This window comes from Triticum urartu, chromosome 5 (assembly GCF_003073215.2).
Source record: "Triticum urartu cultivar G1812 chromosome 5, Tu2.1, whole genome shotgun sequence".
NCBI lineage: Eukaryota > Viridiplantae > Streptophyta > Magnoliopsida > Poales > Poaceae > Triticum > Triticum urartu.
This window is the reverse complement of record NC_053026.1, coordinates 1,960,330-1,976,885: the sequence shown is the minus strand read 5'-3', so window position 1 is coordinate 1,976,885 and position 16,556 is coordinate 1,960,330.

Below are 16,556 nucleotides of genomic sequence, written 5' to 3'. Positions count from 1 at the left end.
AAAAGCTACTCATCATAGAACATGTGTAAGCGATAATTTGTAGGGATCCCATAATTATATGACTAAATAATATGTCGTTTCCATTGTTGCTATATATCTAAATCAGGAACGTATAATGCATCAAATTTTCCAGCATTTAACTGATGCAGTGGACATCTATATGAATAAATTATCATCACACCTCGCTTCTCAGTTACTCTCTCCATTCCAATCAAAAAATAGGACATACACTTTCTGTAGTAAACTAACCAAGCAATTAGCCAGGCAAGCACGAAGCACCAACCAGCAGTGTCCAAGGCGTTTGGTTTCAATCAATAAGGCACCGTAACCCAGCAAGAGGATTAAGGTCTAGTGCGCACAAGTGCTGGTGCGTCCATCGTCCGACGTGGTGGCTTGCCGGCGTTAGTGGCATGCAGCTCCAAGCCTTTGACCGATAAGAAGGCGATAGACAAGTCGATAAAGAGGAGGATCCAAGGAGGTCATCAGACGAACGGACGAGTTCGCAATGGTCGGTCGCTCAAATCATGTCAGCGGACGATGGTTCACAATAGCTGTGGCCTGGTAGTGATCTAGCCCTGCAGTAACAGTCTATCAGAGCCATGGAGAATCGGGGATGGACGTTGTTCCTAGACTGCTACTGGGCATTATCTCCTGGGCTGTGCTAAAGTAGTGAATAAACTTGGTATAAAATTCTTTTTGTAATTTTGGAAGGGGGGTCGTGGCCCAGTTTCGCCTCCACTACCCTCCTCCAGTGTATGAGAGGACAATCACATAACCAAATGAAAAAGAAAATGTGTACTATCTTATTTATCAGTGTTCTGAATCATATCAACAGCATCAAAGCAAAATCATAGAAGAAACAATGTGGATTATTAATTCACCTGCTCACTAAACACAAAGATGTACGTGCTTTCCCCAACAGGTCCACGTCCACTAGTATTTGCGCTGGTCGTGAAAGCCACCATTAGCAAGCTACTACCTCCACCTAAATAACCTGACCATCAGACTCCCAAAAAGTGTGAAATTGCAACAAAAACTTTGATTAGTAACTCATCACAACTGCACTACAGAGATCTATTAAGACTGGATCCCTCCTTAAATATTGTAACTCTTGTAATAGACTATTTAACATGGGGTCCGCACATATGAAGTAGTGCTTCTCTACATATTAAAAATAGAAAGGATTAACGATGGATGAGTTAGCACTTAGCAGCGCATAAGAATTTTTAAAAATTTGATGCACCATTGATATCTAATAATTTCTAATTTAATAGAGTAGCAATCAGTGCATAAATGTAAATCAACGGAGATCAGAAGTCAGTCTACAGGCCCATCAGTGTTCGTCAGTGAATTGCATAAGGGCCAAACTTTTTTGACAGGGATTAGTAGCAATAGAATCAGGGGTGTATACCTAGACGTCTATAGGAGAAGAGAAGAACAGAGGTTAGAGAAATGGGAAGAGAGAGAGGCCAACGCCAGGGGAGGGGATTCACTCACTGGAAGAGAGGACGACATGGCCACCGGCGCCTGAGCTGACGCCCAAAGCCCTAGCCATCGGGGAAAGGTCGCGGGTGGGCGTTGGTGGCCGCTACCGCCGGATCTAGCCGCATGGAAGGGCGCCACGGTGTGATTGTACGTCAGGCTGTGCTTCGCGATGGCGGGATTCGCCGGCCGGACGTCGCCTGAATCAGCCGCCGCAGGTGGCGCAACGAGGAGTCGCATCAAGAGAGAGAGATGAGATGTGAGAGGGATAAGTGGGTGGGTGGGTGATGCGGCGGATCCGTAACCTCCGGAGCTGCGAGGTGGGAGGAGGGCAAGGGAGGGCCGGTGGCGAGGGGAGAGGAGGGTGACGAGGCGGTTGGTGGCGGCGACTTGGGAGAGAGGAGGGGCATTGGGGGATCTGTTTCTGGCGCATCTCTCTCCTTCCCTGTTTTTTTGGTATATGTCCCACGATAGGGTCAAGAGATGTAAATCTGCAACGCATATCTGCAACCTTTAATATGCGTATCTATTATGAATTTTACAACGTATAGCTAAAATGTTGTAGAATGTGCGTTGCTTTATAAGGGGTATTCTTGTAGTGAGGTGGAGGTGGTGGCGGATCAGGATTCGGAGTCGTGCGCGTTGGAGGAGCCATCCTGAAGAGGTTGACCACCATTAGCACATTGACAGATAAATATTGAAGCTGAATCCAACGGAATGGAAATTGCAACATATAGTCTTCACATCCGAACAAAATGAATGAATGCATTCCTCTTGAAATGGTCACATATCCATAAATTGAGAAGCCACGTAGAATTAAGGTAGAGAAATAAATCAACAAGGTACGGAACGAGAACGAATAATCGGTAAGAAATCCCAATCTCAAACCAATATCCGTGGAAGAAGAACTAGAGCTACTAGAATTCCCACCTATGAAACTCCCGAACCTTTCCGGTTATGCAATCAGGTGTTGGGGATACAGGGGAAGCATAATATCTCACCCAAACTAGCAAATCCTACATCCAGCTGTATCCATCCTTCAACACATAACCAAGAAAACTTCGGAAACCATCTACCTCAACCTTCGAAAAGCATCCGTTATACAAGTTATGGCGATACTGCCGAACTCCCGCCCCAGTACTGGGTGGCGTCGAGGTTATCTCACCAACGAACTGCATAAAAGAGATTTTCGATGTCGGCGAACATATCTCAAGTATTCCAGAATTGCAACGATAAAATTATGATGACAACACCTCAGAGCTCAACTCCCCGAGACACTTCCACTAAACCCCTGACAGGAGGCACCAAGACAATGTTCTCATCATAAGCCATCGGAACGATTCCAAGATACTCGCGTGATCCTAAATTTTTTTTTTGTGAAATTTGAGAAGAGAAGAGTCAAAACTCTACGTCAGGATGCCTTACCAGAGCGATGAGGAGACTGGGAAGTAAAAAGAATTCCTAAACTCTCCGATATATAATTCCTAAAGACTTAAAACATTTTTCTAGACACAACTCGGCCGCTAAAAACGATCAAGCAATGGGGCTCCTAAGGTCGGGGAAGGCTCTGATTACCAACTTGTCACACCCTCGATGCGACTATAGCTCCCACGTGTCGAGGCACGACTTAGAGACATAATCGCATTGAAGGCATATGTCGCAAGTTAGGCAATCTTCACAACATCCCATGTAATATGAATAATAAAGGGGAGAACATAGTTGGCTTACACTCGCCATGTCATTCAAGTACATAAATAACATTACATCATCCAAACACTCATGGCCCGACTACGGCGCCAAAATAAAAGAGAAACCAACATGCGACAAGGCCCCGAATCAAACCCCAACTAGGCACCACTCCTGATCATCGGGAAAAGACATGTAGTAACGCTGAGAGTCTTCATCGAACTCCCACTTGAGCTCGTACTCGACACCTGGAGCGGAATCACCTGGACCTGCATCTGGAGTTATAGTATCTGTGAGCCACAGGGACTCAGCAATCTCGCACCCTCGCGATCAAAACTATTTAAGCTTATAGGAAGGGTAAGGCAAATACATATGTGGAGCTGCAGCAAGCGACTAGCATATATGGTGGCTATCTTATTCGCAAAAGAGAGCGAGAAGAGGAGGCAAAGCACGAGCGAGAAACTAGAGAGCAACCTGTGCAAACATTATTCCAACACCGTGTCCACTTCCCGGACTCCGCCGAGAAGAGGCCATCACGGTAACACACTCAGTTGATTCATTTTAATTAATTAAGGTTCAAGTTATCTACAACCGGACATTAACAAATTCCCATCTGCCCATAACCGTGGGCACGGCTTTCGAAAGTTCAATCCCTGCAGGGGAGTCCCAACTTAGCCCATGACAAGCTCTCACGGTCAATGAAGGAATAGACCTCCACCCGAGACATTCCGATCAGGCTCGGCATCCCGGTACAACAAGACAACTCCGACAATGGTAAAACAAGTCCAGCAACACCACCCATTGTGCCGATAAACCCCGATAGGAGCTGCACATATCTCGTTCTCAGGGCACACCGGATAAGCTAAGCGTACGGGAGCCAACGTAACCCAAGTTGCCAAGGGACGGCCCCGCACGGTGCTCTAGGTTGGACCAACACTCAGAGGAGCACTGGCCCGGGGGGGTAAAATAAGACGACCCTTGAGTCCGCGAAACCCAAGGGAAAAAGGGGCTAGGTGGCAAATGGTAAAACCAAGGTTGGGCATTGCTGGAGGAGTTTTATTCAAGGCGGACTGTCAAGGGGTTCCCATTATAACCCAACCGCGTAAGGAACGCAAAAATCCGGGAACATAACACCGATATGACGGAAACTAGGGCGGCAAGAGTGGAACAAAACACTAGGTGAGAGGCCGAGCCTTCCACCCTTTACCAGGTATATAGATGCATTAAGATAACATAGCAGTATAATGATATCCCAACAAGTAAATAAAAGATGTTCCAACAAGGAACGGCCTCCAATCTTCACCTGCAACTAGCAACGCTATAAGAGGGGCTGAGCAAAGCGGTAACATGGCCAATCAACGGTTTGCTAGGACATGGTGGGTTAGAGGCTTGACATGGCAATTTGGGAGGCTGACAAGCAAAAGGTAGGCATCGTAGCATTGGCATAGCAAGAGAGCGAGCAAACTAGCATAGCAAAGATAGTAGTGACTTCGAGGGTATGATCATCTTGCCTGCACAGTTGTCAGAGTTGACTGGATCCTCAAGAGCAAACTCAACGGGCTCCTCGTTAGCGAACTCGTCTCCCGGCTCTACCCAAACAAGACAAACAAGCAAAAAGGACACAATCAACCACGTGCAAGGATCAAGCGATATTATGCAATGATGATAATGCTATGCGGGATTCGATGCGGGATGCAAAATGCAAGATATGACAGGAAATGCATGAACCTGGCCTCAACTTGGAATTCCAAGGGTGCCACTGGAAATAGGAGATGAAATCGCTTGAAAACGATGTAAAGAACGCCGGAATCGGAGTTACGGTTTGGAAATGGCAAGCGTTTCAAATACGACACCGGTCTGTGATTTACAGCAAGTAGGCATCTAAATGCAATGAAATGAACATGCTACAGCCCCCAAACATGACAACAAAATACATGGCAGGGATGCACACAAGATGCTTAACAAAAGTCTAGCACTGAGCTATGGCCAATTCATCCATTAAGAGGTTCAAACAAGCATGACAAAAACGCAAATGCAAAACAGATCTCAGACTTGGTGAAATTAACACGTGTCTGAAATTTCAGATCACGAAGCCCTCTTCGGAGCAGCAAAACAACATGAAACATGACCTGATTAAGACAAGTAAGAAAATGGAATGGAGCTACTAAACAAGCTTAACAAAAGACCCAAAGTGACCTGGGGCCAAAAGGGTTCACAAAATATAGTAACGAGCACATGAACATAGCTAAAACACAATCAGTTTTCAGACTTAGTGAAAACTGAGACATGCTGAAATATAACGCACGAAGGCACGTAAATGAGCTCGATGCACTCACCACGGTGCAAGTCATGGCAAGGCAAGCATACATCCATTAAGAAGGCATAAAATGCAAGCTAGACATGGCAAGAAAATTGACATAGCATGCACGGATCAACTACAATAACATCGGCAAAATCGCAAACAAGTTGATGATCTGCCCAGATTCGCAACGAAGAAAAAGTAGAGCTCGATTGACTCAAGCTAGGGTGCTCCATAATTGCAAACAAAGACATGGATGGATAGAGCATAACATGATTAACAAAACTCCCTTACTGATCATCCTCAAAAGAGGCACGGATCACTAGGAAACAAGCTGAACATATGGCATCATGAAATAATAATCCCAGACTGTGAAAACTACTAAATAATCCCAGACTTAGTGAAAACTACTAAGTCCCTGAAAACAGATTTACCGGGTGCCTCACTTTGCAAGCTTGCACAAGTCACCACACACATCCTAAAAATGCATGGGTTGCACCTCTGGAAAGAAGACAAAATCCTTAACAAAACATATGAAGGACTCACAGGCATATCATGCACAAAATAATCATGGCAAAAATGACAAAAGTCTAAGATGAACTAGCAGATCTGACAATTAACTCACGAAGCCCTCTTCTAGCAGCATTCCGGGCATCAAGATGAGCTCAAATGAAAATTATGCACTGGAATGAAATGATGTACTCTTCGAGACGAACATTTTGATATACTATATGCCCAAATCGGAGCTACGGATGCGGAGATACGGCCGGTCAAAGTAGGCATAAAAAATTAGGTTTCGGGGATAAAAAGTCAACCGAGGTGAGATTGGATCTCAGATGTGGATCGCACGGGAACCGAGGCACGCCGGAGAGGAACTTGAAGCTCGCCGGAGTTCTTGCCGGAGAGGAAGAAGAGGAGGCCGGACGTGGGGAGGGGCCGCGCCGGAGCTGGCGAGGGGCGGCGCCGGCTCGGGCGGCGTGGTGGCGGAGGTCCGCGGCGGCGGGCGCGGATGGCGGCGGCGCCGGCCGGCGTCGGGGCGCGGGCTCCGGCGTGGAGCCGTGGTGGCGCGGCGGCCGGTGGGCGGCGCGCGGCGTAGAGGACGAAGGCAGGGCGGCGGCGCGGGGTCGGCCCGGGAGCGCGGCGTCGGGGGCCGGCGGCGTTTGATGCGGATGACGGCCACGTGGCGCGTCGTGGTTGGCTGGGCGCGGCGGTGCGGACGCATCCGGTCAGGCGGCGGACATGTCCGTCGGTGGCGGGGGAATTTTAGGGTTTCGGGGAGAGGGAGAGATCCGAAATCGGGGGGTGTCTATTTATAGGCACAAGTGGAGCTAGGAGAGTCCAAATGAGGTGCGGTTTTCGGCCACGCGATCGTGATCGAACGCTCTAGATGATGGGGCAGAGTTTGGTGGGTTTTGGGCCAAATTGGAGGGGTGTTGGGCTGCAACACACACGAGGCATTTTCGGTCCCTCGGTTAACCGTTGGAGTATCAAACGAAGTCCAAATGATACGAAACTTGACAGGCGGTCTACCGGTAGTAAACCAAGGCCGCTTGGCAAGTCTCGGTCCAATCCGGAAATGTTTAATCCCCACACACGAAAGAAAGCTAGAAATGACCACCGGAGGAGAACGAAGCGCCGGAATGCAAAACGGACAACAGGGAAAATGCTCGAATGCATGAGATGAACACGTATGCAAATGCAATGCACATGATGACATGATATGAGATGCATGACAAAGACAATCACACATGCAGACAAAGACCCGAACCCGAGAAATAAATATAACTTAACGCCGGAAACGGCAAGAGTTGGAGTACAAATTGGGAAAGTTACATCCAGGGTGTTACAGCCTGGCATAGGCCAGGAGGTGGAGGACCTGCATCTTGGCATCGTGCGTGGGGAGCAACACCTCACGGCGGCCGTCGCCGTTGAGGTCGGCGACGAGCGGCGGCAGGAGGCGGTCCACGTCTTTCGGAACGAGAAGTCGCCCTCATGCTGCCGGAGGAGGAGGGGGGTGGGTCAGCTAGCGTTCCGGATCGAATCGGAGAGGGGGGAGGGCTGACCTGGAGCAAGAAGAAGACGGTGAATGCGGCGAGGAGGAGGATGTCGTGGTCGCGCTTCCGCATCTTGGCAGCGGCGAGGAGCTCCGGCGACCGCCCACCGAAGGGATCTCGGAGAGGGAGGGGCGAAGAAAGTAGAGTGTACCAAGGGCGGCCACCACTGGAGTATGAGGGAGAGACGAGGAAAGTGAGAGGGGGGGAAAGTGAGGGAGAGAGGAGGGATTCGGCTGAGGATACGGGGATTTCACCTACCTCGTACTTAGTAGTAGCGAGGGGTGTAAAACCGCGCTACTACTATCAACTTAGTAGTAGCGCGGGTTTGTACCCCTCGCTACTACTATGGCATGTCCCAGGAGGGCACGATAGAGACCGCTTAGTAGTAGCGAGGGTTAAAAACCCGCGCTACTAGTATCAACTTAGTAGTAGCGAGGGTTAAAAACCCGCGCTACTAGTAAGTAGCAGTAGCGAGGGTTATAAACCCTCGCTACTAGTAAGCGTCTGTCTATAAGCTTTTCCCTAGTAGTGAAATGCTAGAAAGATTATTCTAACATACACATTTTTTCTTTTTAGATGGTTACTCTAGTTTCTCTCAAATACCTGTGTCAGCTGATGATCAAGAAAAGACTACTTTTACTTGCCCTTTCAGTACCTTTGCTTATAGACGTATGCCTTTTGGTTTATGTAATGCACCTGCTACCTTTCAAACATGCATGATGGCTATATTCTCTGACTTTTGTGAAAAGATTTGTGAAGTTTTCATGGATGATTTCTCTGTTTATGGATCCTCTTTTGATGATTGCTTGAGCAACCTTGATTGAGTTTTGTAGAGATGTGAAGAAACTAACCTTGTCTTGAATTGGGAGAAGTGCCACTTTATGGTTAATGAAGGTATTGTCTTCGGGCATAAAATTTCTGAAAGAGGTATTGAAGTTGAGAAAGCTAAAGTCGATGCTATTGAAAAGATGCCGTGTCCCAAGGACATCAAAGGTATAAGAAGTTTCCTTGGTCATGCCGGTTTTTATAGGAGGTTCATTAAGGACTTCTCAAAAATTTCCCGGCCTCTGAGTAACCTATTACAGAAAGATATTCCTTTTGTCTTTGATGATGATTGTGTAGAGGCATTTGAAATACTTAAGAAAGCCTTGATTTCTGCACCTATTGTTCAGCCACATGATTGGAATTTACCTTTTGAAATTATGTGTGATGCTAGTGATTATGCTGTAGGTGCTGTTCTAGGACAAAGAGTTGATAAGAAATTAAATGTTATTCAATATGCTAGTAAAACTCTAGACAATGCCCAGAGAAATTATGCTACTACTTAAAAGGAATTCTTAGCAGTTGTATTTGCTTGTGATAAGTTCAGACCTTATATTGTTGATTCTAAAGTAACTATTCACACTGATCATGCTGCTATTAAATATTTTTGGAAAAGAAAGATGCTAAACCTAGACTTATTAGATGGGTTCTCCTGCTACAAGAATTTGATTTGCATATTATTGATAGAAAGGGAGCTGAGAATCCTATTGCAGACAACTTGTCTAGGTTAGAGAATGTTCTTGATGACCCACTACCTATTGATGATAGCTTTCCTGATGAACAATTAGCTGTCATAAATGCTTCTTGTACTACTCCATGGTATGCTGATTATGTTAATTACATTGTTGCTAAATTTATACCACCTAGTTTCACATACCAGCAAAAGAAAAAGTTCTTCTATGATTTAAGACATTACTTCTGGGATGACCAACATCTTTATAAAGAAGGAGTAGATGGTGTTATTAGACGTTGTGTACCTGAGCATGAACAGGAACAAATCTTACGCAAGTGTCACTCCGAAGCTTATGGAGGACACCATGCTGGAAATAGAACTGCACACAAGGTATTGCAATTCGGTTTTTATTGGCCTACTCTCTTCAACGATGCCCGTAAGTTTGTCTTATCTTGTGATGAATGTCAAAGAATTGGTAATATTAGTAGATGTCAAGAAATGCCTATGAATTATTCACTTGTTATTGAACCATTTGATGTTTGGGCTTTGATTATATGGGACCTTTTCCTTCCTCTAATGGGTATACACATATTTTAGTTGTTGTTGATTACGTTACTAAGTGGGTACAAGCTATTCCAACTAGTAGTGCTGATCATAACACCTCCATTAAGATGCTTAAAGAAGTTATTTTTCCGAGGTTTGGAGTCCCTAGATATTTCATGACTGATGGTGGTTCACATTTTATTCGTGGTACCTTTCATAAAATGCTTGCTAAGTATGATGTTAATCATAGAATTGCATCTCCATATCACCCGTAGTCTAGTGGTCAAGTAGAATTGAGTAACAGAGATCTCAAATTAATTTTGCAAAAGACTGTTAATAGATCTAGTAATGAGCTCACATATAAAGAGTATGATGAATAAAAGTTGTTGAGAGTTGACAAACATAGTTATGGTCATGGTTGCAATTAGTAGGAAGTAATAAAGAAAGAGAAGTTTTCACATACAAATATACTATCTTGGACATCTTTTATAATTGTGAGCACTCATTAAAGTATGATATGCTAAAGAGTTGACGTTGGACAAGGAAGACAACGTAATGGGTTATGTTTTCTTACATCTGAGATAAATTATATTGTCATGGATCATCCAACATGTTGAGCTTGCCTTTCCCTCTCTTGCTAACCAATTTCTTTGCACCAAGTAGAGATACTACTTGTGCTTACAAATATCCCTAAACCCAGTTTTGCCATGAGAGTCCACTATATCTACCTATGGATTGAGTAAGATCCATAAAGTAAGTTGTCATCGGTGCAAGCAATAAAAAATTGCTCTCTAAATATGTATGATTTATTAGTGTGGAGAAAATAAGCTTTATATGATCTTGTGACGTGGAAGAAATAAAAGCGACAGACTGCATAATAAAGGTCCACATCACAAGTGGCAATATAAAGTGACATTCTTTTGCATTAAGATTTCGTGCATCCAACCATAAAAGCGCATGACAACCTCTGCTTCCCTCTGTGAAGGGCCTATCTTTTATTCTTGTCTTATACTCCATGCAAAGAGTCATGGTGATATTCACCTTTCCTTTTTACGTTTTATCCTTTGGCAAGCACAATGTGTTGGAAAGATCCAGATATATATAGCTAATTGGTTGTGAGTTCTCATGAACTATTATTGTTGACATTACCCTTGAGGTAAAAAGTTGGGAGGCAAAATTAGAAGCCCCTATCTTTCTCTGTGTCCGATTAAAACTTCATAGCCATAAATATTGCGTGAGTGTTAGCAATTGTGAAAGACTAAATGATAGTTGAGTATGTGGACTTGCTGAAAAGATCTTATATTGACTCTTTCCTATGTTATGACAAATTGCAATTTCCTGAATGACTGAGATTAGAGTTTGTTGGTTCTCAGTGAAGTTTATGATTCATACTTGAAATTGTGATTGAACTATTACTTTAGCAGAAGAGATCATATGACAATATATATATATATGTTGTTGTTCTAAGAATGATCATGATGCCCTCATGTCCGTATTTTATTTTTATCGACACCTCTATCTCCAAACATGCGGACATATTTTTCGATTTCGGCTTTCGCTTGAGGACAAGCGAGGTCTAAGCTTGGGGGAGTTGATACGTCCATTTTTCATCATGCTTTTATATCGATATTTATTGCATTATGGGCTGTTATTACACATTATGTCACAATACTTATGTCTATTCTCTCTTATTTTACAAGGTTTACATGAAGAGGGAGAATGTCGGCACCTGGGATTCGGGGCTGGAAAAAGGAGCAAATATTATAGACCTATTTTGCACAGCTCCAGAAGTCCTGAAACATCACGGAAGTTATTTCCAGAATATATAAAAAATACTGAGCGAAGAAAGTTCCAGAGGGGGCCCACACCCTGGCCACAAGGGTGGGGGCGCGCCCCCCTGCCTCGTGGGCTCCCTGGTGGCCCTCCGATGCCCATCTTCTACTATATGAGGTCTTTCGTCTGAGAAAAAATAATAAGTAAGCTTTCGGGACGAAACTCCGCCGCCATGAGGCGGAACCTTGGTGGAACCAATGTAGGGCTCTGGCAGAGCTGTTCTGCCGGGGAAACTTCCCTCCGGGTGGGGGAAATCACCACCATCATCATCACCAATGATCCTCTCATCGGGAGGGGGTCAATCTCCATGAACATCTTCACCAGCACCATCTCATCTCAAACCCTAGTTCATATCTTCTATCCAATCTTTGTATCCAAACCTCATATTGGTACCTGCGGGTTGCTAGTAGTGTTGATTACTCCTTGTAGTTGATGCTAGTTGGTTTACTTGGTGGAATATTATATGTTCAGATCCATTATTCATATTAATACCCATCTGATTATGAACATGAATAAGCTTTGTGAGTAGTTACATTTGTTCCTGAGGACATGGGAGAAGTCTTGCTATAAGTAGTCATGTGAATTTGGTACTCGTTCAATATTTTGATGAGATGTATGTTGTCATCCCTCTAGTGGTGTCATGTGAACGTAGACTACATGACACTTCACCATTGTTTGGGCCTAGAGGGAGGCATTGGGAAGAAATAAGTAGATGATGGGTTGCTAGAGTGACAGAAGCTTAAACCCTAGTTTATGCGTTGCTTCGTAAGGGGCTGATTTGGATCCATATGTTTCATGCTATGGTTAGGTTTACCTTAATACTTCTGTTGTAGTTGCGGATGCTTGCAATGGGGGTTAATCATAAGTGGGATGCTTGTGCAAGTAAGGACAGTACCCAATCACCGTCCACCCACATATCAAATTATCAAAGTACCGAACAGGAATCATATGAACGTGATGAAAACTAGCTTGACGATAATTCCCATGTGTCCTCGGGAACGCTTTACTTCATATAAGAGTTTGTCCAGGCTTTTCCTTCGCTACAAAAGGATTGGGCCATCTTGCTGCACCTTATTTACTTCTATTACTTGCAACTCGTTACAAATTACCTTATCACAAAACTATCTGTTACCGATAATTTCAGTGCTTGCAGAGAATACCTTATTGAAAACTGCTTATGATTTCCTTCTGCTCCACGTTGGGTTCGACACTCTTACTTATCGAAAAGGCTATGATAGATCCCCTACACTCGTGGGTCATCAACCGTCGTCCACCGCCTTGGTGCTCTCGGCGCGCGTGGTCAATGTGGTCAACGACTGACTTCCATCGGAAGAGTATTGTACATGGAGAGGCTGAAAGCTAGGTCCACGGCAGCCGCAAGGAAGTGCCTCCTTATTACGCGCAAAATAATTAGCACCTGACAGCGGGGACCCACCGGACGGGCCACCATATTTCGCAAAAAAATTGTTTCCCCCCTGACTGCTGGGACCCACCAGCTACATCTTCGCACACAAGGAAGTGCTTCCGGGCAAGAAAACGATTCGCCCCCTGACTGTTGGGACCCACCAGTTATATCTTCGCACGCAAGGAAGTGCCTGACAGTCGGGACCCACCTGGTCGAAGCGTACGTTGTGTTGTCATTCTGGTCGCGAACGTGTACGTACATACTGGTCGATGTAGAGCGCGCACGTGTCGTAGTAGAGGCGCACATGTAGCATGTACACATACATACAGCAGCCAGTGTGCAAGAAAGAAAATACGGCCACGTACGTACATACGGGCGGGGTCTCGAACGCCTACTCGCGCATACGTACGGCCAGGGCTCGTGTACATGGCTGGGTCAGAACGGAGAAACTGTGTCGTCGTAGTGTTCATGGGGAGCCAACCGGCTGGGTCAGAACGGAATGCGTCGTCGTGTTCATCGGGAGGGCTTGTATGGAACAGTCGATGGAAACGAGGCCTGGCGTACCGCAGAACGGAGGAAACGGCCTTGTGTTCGACCAGCCATGGTCGAAACGGGATCCTGTTCATCGGGAGGGGTCTGGCGTACCGCAAAACGGACGAAACGGACCTCCTACGGTCGAAAAGGGGGACCTATTCATTGGGAGGGGTGTGGCGCACTGCAAAACGGAGGAAACAGACTTGTGTTGGAGCGCTACGGTCAAAACGGAGGTCCTGTTCATCGGGAGGGGTGTGGCGTACCGCAAAACTGGACTCCACAGGATACTGTTCATATCCACCGTCGACCTCCTCCAGCCTCCACGGGCTACTGTTCATCCATCGTCGACCTCCTCCAGCCTCCACCTGCAACTGTTCATCCACGGGCTCTTGTTCATCCAGCCTCCACCGCGTGCTACTCCACCAGCTACTGTTGAACCAGCCCTCTCCATGGGATCCTATTCAACCACCCCTCCACGGGCTCCTGTTCAACCACCCCTCCACGGGCTACTATTCATCCATGCCTCCACGGTCTACTGTTCATCCAGCCCTCCACGGGGTGGTCCTGTTCATCTAGCCCTCCACGTCGTCCTGTTCATCCAGACCCAACTGGCTCGATCAATCGGGGTCCTGTTCATCCAGAGGCAACACCATGGGGTCCTGTTCATCCACCCCCACCGAGAACTGTTCATCCAAACCCCCTAGCAATGCTCACTGATCATCCAGAGGCAGCATTGATCGGCTTCAGTTAGCAGCAGTAGCGAAGGAATCGCTCGATCGGGTTCAGTTAACAACCATCAATCGATCGCTTGGGTTCAGTAACGCGTAGCCTGCAGTGCAATCGCTCGGGTTTAGTAAGCGAATGCCTCGCTAGGGTTCAGTTAGAGCTCAACGCCTCGCACCCACGTGCCTGCGTGTATGAGAGAAACGCACAAACCTCCATGCACCTCTCGGCCCCGACCACCCACCGTAACCGGGAATACCCCGATATTTTCCTCGGCCTCGCTTCTACCACAGTTTTTTCCGTCATGGACGGCCCAAAGAATGTCATGCAGCTGCGTCTCCGGCCTGCCTAGGACAAAAAGCCCATTTTCTGTCATGATTTTTTGTCATAGAAGTAGGAGCCCATCACATCTATGATGATACTGTGTTTTGTCACAATTATCATCATAGAAGTGTCATAAGTATGACAGAAAAAAATTCGTTCGGCCCAAAATGTCACGGATGTGTTTTTTTGTAGTGAATAGACTCTCTATATGAAGAACATGGTGCTACTCTGAAGCACAAGTGTGGTAAAAGGATAGTAACATTGTCCCTTCTCTCTTTTCTCTCATTTTTTATTTTTTTCTCTCATTTTTTCTTTTTTTTCTTTTTTGTAGGCTTCTTTGGCCTCTCTCTCTCTCTCTCTTTTGGGGGCTTCTTTGGCCACTTTTATTTTCATCACCTCACATGGGACAATGTTCTAATAATGATGATCGTCACACTTTTATTTACTTACAACTCAATATTACAACTCGATACTAGAACAAAGATATGACTCTATTTGAATGCATCCGACGGTGTATCGGGATGTGCAATGATCTAGCGTAGCAATGACATCAAAAAACGGACAAGCCATGAAAACATCATGCTAGATATCTTACGATCATGCAAAGCAATATGACAATAAATGCTCAAGTCAAGTATATGATGATGATGGAAGTTGCATGGCAATATAGCTCGGAATGCCTATGGAAATGCCATGATAGGTAGGTATGGTGGCTGTTTTGGGGAAGATATAAGGAGGCTTATGTGTGATAGAGTGTATCGTATCACAGGGTTTGGATGCACCGGCGAAGATTGCACCAACTCTCGAGGTGAGAAATGGAAATGCACGGTACCGAAGAGGCTAGCAATGATGGAAGGGTTAGAGTGCATATAATCCATGGACTCAACATTAGTCATAAAGAACTCACATACTTATTGCAAAAATCTATTAGTCATCGAAACAAAGTACTACGAGCATGCTCCTAGGGGAATAGATTGGTAGGAAAAGACCATCGCTCGTCCCCGACCGCCACTCATAAGGAAGACAATCAATAAATACCTCATGCTCCAACTTCGTTACATAACGGTTCACCATATGTGCATGCTATGGGAATCACAAACTTCAACACAAGTATTTCTACAATCCACAACTACCCACTAGCATGACTCTAATATCACCATCTTTAAATCGCAAAACTATTTCAAGGAATCAAACATATCATATACAGTGATCTACAAGTTTTATGTAGGATTTAATGACTAACCCTGTGAATGACCAATTCCTGCTATCTCTCTAAATAGACATAAGTGAAGAAAGAGAGTTTAATTATTTCTACAAAAGATATGCCCATGCTCTAATAAATATAAGTGAAGAAAAATAGCATTCTACAAATGGCGGTTTTCTATGTGAAGAGAAACAGGCAATCCAAACTTCAAATGATATAAGTGAAGCACGTGAAGCATTCTATAAAGCCATACTCAAAAGATATAAGTGAAGTGCAATGAGAATTATATAAATCAACCAAGGACTATCTCATGCCAGCATGGTGCATAAAATAAAAGTGAAAACTAAATGCAAAAGACGCTCCAAGATTTGCACATATCACATGAACGAAACGAATCCGAAAACATACCGATACTTGTTGAAGAAAGATGGGATGCCTTTTGGGGCATCCCCAAGCTTAGATGCTTGAGTCTCCTTGAATATTTACTTGGGGTGCCTTGGTCATCCCCAATCTTGATCTCTTGTCTCTCCTCCTTCTCCTCACATCGAGACCTCCTCGATCTTTGAACACTTCATCCAGACAAAACTCAACAGAAAGCTCGGTAAGATCCGTTAGTATAATAAAGCAAATCACTACTCTAAGTACTATTATAAACCATTTCATATTTTGTTTTTGCATTGTAGCTGCTGTAATATAAATTTTCCATGGCTTAATCCACTCATAGAAATCGATAGTTTCATCAAAACAAGCAAACTATGCATCAAAAACATAATATGTCTTAAACAAGACACTCTGTAGTAATCTGAACATTCATCATACTTGTGGTACTCCAAAAATTCTGAAAAAATTAGGAAAAAAATTGTATAGAAAGACAGTGCAAAATGTTTCAGAACCGTTTGACTTTCTAGTAAAAAATGTAAAATCACGCACTACAGCCAAAGTTTTTGTTTCCAACAAGCAATGTAAACATCCTA